Source organism: Leguminivora glycinivorella, chromosome 13 (assembly GCF_023078275.1).
Source record: "Leguminivora glycinivorella isolate SPB_JAAS2020 chromosome 13, LegGlyc_1.1, whole genome shotgun sequence".
NCBI lineage: Eukaryota > Metazoa > Arthropoda > Insecta > Lepidoptera > Tortricidae > Leguminivora > Leguminivora glycinivorella.
In genome coordinates this window covers 2,520,557-2,525,905 of record NC_062983.1, presented here as the reverse complement: position 1 = coordinate 2,525,905, position 5,349 = coordinate 2,520,557, and positions in this window count along the sequence as shown.

The window sequence follows — 5,349 nt, the reverse complement described above, 5'->3', positions numbered from 1 at the left end:
GCGTCCCACTCCGGGGCCTCCCCGTCGCCGCCCCCGCGGCGCCCGCAGCCTTGTCGGCCGCCGAGTCCCCCTCCCCCCGTCCGTACCGGGCTCCACCCCAGCCTCTTCATGCTCACGCTCCTTCCCCGTCTCCAGGAGCTTGAAGTGGCTGGTGTCGAGCCCCGAGTGCAGAACGTAGCCGGCCTCCCTGATGACGTCAGCTGACACCTGGTCCATCAGGACGATGCGCCTGGTGTTCAGCTCCGACATCACGGTGTCGACCACCTTCCACTCGTCGGTGCGGAGTTTGGGGTTGCGCCTCTGCATCACCCGCAGAGCCAGCGCCACGTCCTGACTGCCATCAATCGCCGTACGCCAGGCCATCTTGACCGGTTTCGGCAGATCTTTGGCAGCCACGACTTCAGGCGCCGCCCGCCGATCTCTCCTCTTCCGATCACCGAGCGGAGCCATCCCACTGCGTCGCTTCCTCCGCAGGTGATGTGAAGCGCACCCCCGTGACAGCACCTAACGTGATGTCGGGCATAGGATCGGCCGCCTCGTCTAACGCCACGAGCAGGACGCTCACTATGGCCGACCTATGCTCCAACAACACCTTCTCCTCTGGAAAGGTCACTGGGACGATGGCCATCTTCTCGCTCGCCGCTACCTCAGCGAACGTCCCCCCCACCCTTGTTCGCTTGTGGTCGCCAGCGAGCAGAGAAGAGTCGCCACTGGCCCCCAGTGACCTCTTAGTTGCCTGCCTCCCCGCCCCACTAGTGGAGGGTCCGGCCCCCTCTTGCGCGTCTCGGTTCGCCCGCGCCTTCGCACGCCTCTTCTGCCTCCTGGTTGGGGCTACTCCTCCACCCGACTGCGCATCCACACCCTGGGGTGCAGTAGCGTCGTCAATGGCGCCCGGAGCCGCCCCACCAGAATTTGGAAGCGGCACGTCCCTCCCGCAGTTGGCCGTTGCTCCGCGGCCCATCCCCCCAGCACCAGCGCTAGTCGGCTCCCCGAGGGGTGCTTGCTTTGCGCCCCCACTCTTCAACCCTAAGGGAAGAGACGGGTTGGTGCTGTTGGGATGGCCAGCTCCGCCGTGGCCCCTACGCTTGGCCCCCGTCCTAGCGGACGTCCACGTGTTGCCGCTGCCAACGCTCGTGGATCTGTCACAGACAGCCCCACTAATCGCTGGTGCAGCAACCTTTGCGCTATGCGCCTTCGCCTCATCCCGTACGGGTACGGCGTCCCCTCCCCCGTCGTTACAGGTACTTTTGTATCCATAAAAAGACAATGAAAAATTTCAGCAAACTGGTTCCCCACCCACCACGGAGCCACACATTTGGAATGCATTGAAGCATTAGGGCTACCAAGTCTGCTATAGTAATCCAGGATGCGTTGTCTGTGAATCCGCACGGTGCCAAAACCCTGGTCAGCTCCTCAGCCGACGCAGTGAATCGTGCTCCGCCGATTACAGACCCCTACACCCCAGAGAACTAACCTTGTGGCCATCTGACTGGACACGGCAGCCGATTGATCCTAGCTGGCTAGACTAAGACCGCCCGTGTGAGATGAATATGGAGCCAAAGGAGCTTCGCCTAACAGGGATAACGACCGCAGACCCCTGCTTCGCCTAGACTCCCAGGATCTCCTTCTCCACCCGTACGGGTCCCCGCGCACGGCACAACACGCGGGTGGCATTCTACCGCCTCCCATCCTTCTTTGTGGATGGGAAGCCCGCTGCGACATGCCACGTCATCGCCTACGGCTGATTATACGGGATACGGATCGTTGTTTGCCATCACCATCCCACCCCTACAGACTCGTCCTCATAAAGAAGTCAAGCCTACAGCGGCGTCATCATGATGGCAAACATTGCGACCCATCTGAGGGATATGGATAGGTTGGGATTACACTAAGGGTGTTTTACAATGGTTCACTCACTTGGCCCAGTTGGAGGTGCAGTCATCCGGATGACAACACCTACTTCCGGTCCTTGTGTCTGCTCCCTTGCAAAACTTGCCCTACGAAGGTTCAACTGGTTGTTTCCGTTCTTACCTGTTTCTACGGTAGAACCAGGCAGTTAACAGGCGGTAACCTCGGGAAGGAGCACAACCAGTTTTGCCTCGGGGATCTCTGCAACCTGTGCTACTCCCGAGACCATTCACCATGCCAGCTACCGGACAGGTATCTGACATAGAGACAGACCCACCGCAAGGAGCGACCGGTCGCAAATTATCACTTGCACATGGACCCGCCTCCGCCTCCGCCCAAACTAAGGAGATCACTAGGTAATAGAAATATTAAATATTTTGAACAAAACATCACACTTTGTGAAATACCACAATTACGTCTAAGTAACTTTTTTATGATTTTATTATAATGTATTAAAAACTTAATTAATACGCTTGAAAAATATTTTAACATGAAAGTCATCGAAATTAACCCAAAGACCTTAATTAATGAGGTCCAATAATTAGCAGGGAATTCAGAACCCACACAAAGATGCCTTTTACGTTCGTTGGCAAGAAATTTGAATATTTCACATTTATTTTTCTTATAAAACAGAAATTAATATCGTCAAATAAGCTTTTATTAATTGAAAGACCGTGAATATTAGAAATATAATAAAAGAGCTTGATCGCCATAAAAAGGATATCGATGACCGTAGGCTCAAAGGGCGTAAGGGACAAAACACGATTTTTCAGGAGAGCCAAAAAACTATTTATTTTTGAGAAAAAAAATCATAACTCTTTTATTTCTTTATGAATTTTGGTGCTTGTTTTTGATTTTTTCATGTATCTTTAAGTTCTTTTTTACTAAATAATAAGTATTGCGCTAAGTAGATTAATAACAGAGATAGATGTACGTTACGCCAAAAAAAATTTGAGTTTTTGAAAAGATTTGTACGTTACGCCAAAAACAGCTATATTCAGTTCATGAATATTTAGGCGTATCGGACACAAATACTTGTTTTATGAGGACAATTTGGCGTAAGTCGTACACTATTCTTAACAATAGTTTTGTAAAATCTGCGATAAATTTCATGTAAATTGCTATTTTACTGCGTATTTTTTTTATTATTATGTAATTAAGAGGGAATCATAAGTTTATTTTGGAATTAATCAAATGAAAACTTCGCAATTAAATTACATTGTGCGCTAAAATTGTCGTATATAGCACTGAGGCGGATCCATCAATGTATAAAAATACTTTTTTCGAGGTTTTCGTAAACGATCGGTGCGATTTAGATGCCTCTTGTGGAGGCCGTTCTTAAAAAATAATGAAAAAGTATCAATTATTGGTAAGTGCCTCCACAAAGCTATTTAAAGTAATAAAAAACACATTTAAAAAAGTGTTTTGGAACTTACTTATTTAGTACTATATTGGTCATAACTCATAATGGTCATGATGTATTTAATTGTTTACTCTTTTTCTTAGTTTTTCACTATGTTCAGCGGCAGTTTAATTACTATAGCGTTACTATAAATATCGACGAGGGTACATAGCAAAACATACAACGATAGATTTGTGGAGGCACTTCCCATTATTATTATTATTTATATTTTTTACGTCATTTGCACCCTATAGAGCACTAAATTTGCACCCATCGTTAAAAGATTTCTTAAATTAGAAAAATGATCCGCCCTGTAACGTACATGAGATTAGGGAGTTACGCCAAAACGCCCCAAAAAATTTTTTTAGCTTGGTGGATACGACAAAATGCTCTTTCAAACTTGGTAGAAATGACGACTTTTTTTAGGGCGTATCGGACATTTTTTCAAAGGTATCGAGACGTTGAATATACCATTCGATAGAGAAAAAAAATCTGAGTATAACTGCATTCATAACTCATTTTCGCCATTTTGTCCCTTACGCCCTTTGAGCCTACGGTCATCGATATTACAAAATTTTATTTTGTAATTATCTTTCAATTTTAAGCATCATTATTTTTAGTGAAAATTCACTTAGTAATTGCTTTTTTATTATCGTATTAAATTTGCTTTTGCCTTATTAAATCAGTATTTGAAAAAAAAATCTGCTAAAAATTATCAGATCAAGTTAAAATCGTATAATATAAAGACTATTGACTAAATTGTGGCGTAGGCGAGAGGCTGGCAACCTGTCACTGCAATGTCACAGTTTCGTTTTCTTTCAACCCCTTATTTGCCAAGAGTGGCACTGAAACCTGAGTAGTTTCATGTGCTCTGCCTACCCCTTCATGGGACACAGGCGTCATTGTATGTATGTATGTATAAAGAGAAACCCAATACAAGTTGAAATTAATATTTGACGACCGGTCTGGCCTAGCGCGTAGTGACCCTGCCGGCTACGCCGCGGTCCCGGGTTCGAAGCCCGGTAAGGGCATTTATTTGTGTGATGAGCACAGACATTTGTTCCTGAGTTATGGATGTTTTCTATGTATACACGTATTTGTGTATTATACATATCGTTGTCTTAGTACCTGCAACACAGGCCTTGAGCTTACCGTGGAACAGTCAATCTGTGTAAGAACGTCCGGTAATATTTATTTATTTAATTATGTTTCATTGAATATTGTCTTCGGTTACCGCGACAGTTACTCATGAAATAAAACTATGGAAACGGATTAAATCGCGTATAATGAATTTAAAATACATCCCGAGTCTAGAGATGGGCGGCGGGAAAATACCCGGGGTAGATATCGGGAATTTACCGGGTATTTACCCAATCTACCCGATATTTACCTTTTTTACCCTAATGGGTGGGTATAAATAAAAATTGTAATAAAATGGGTCATAAATTGAACTTAACCATGAAAAAATGTTTTCTTGGTATTTTATATTATATTTATACATTATTAATATAGTTCTATAAACATATATCGTAGTATTCGTGTTGAATGAGGAATTTGTTAAATATCAAAGGAGTGGGAGTTAGAATACATAATAAAATACGTATGGTTTGGATCATAACGTTTTTTTATTTCCACAATAAAATTATAATTGTATACAAATAATATAATCGACACAGAAAGATGGCAATCACAATAATATAAACACAATATTTTTCATTAGTCACATACAAACTTTTCTACTAATCAACTAACACTACAATCAACAACAAATCGTTAAAATATTATCTATAGTTAACATTCATGTATTTACAAAATTACAATTAAAATCAACATGTTATGATTAAACTCAAAAGTTACAACAATTAATATAAACAATAATCAGGTACTTACATAAAATAAAAATGATTTGTTAATATTAATCCTCTATAAACTGATCTTCCATATCGTTCAACGAACACTACAATCAACAACAAATCGTTAAAATATTACCTATAGTTAACATTCAAGTATGTATTAATAAAATTACAATTAAAATCAAC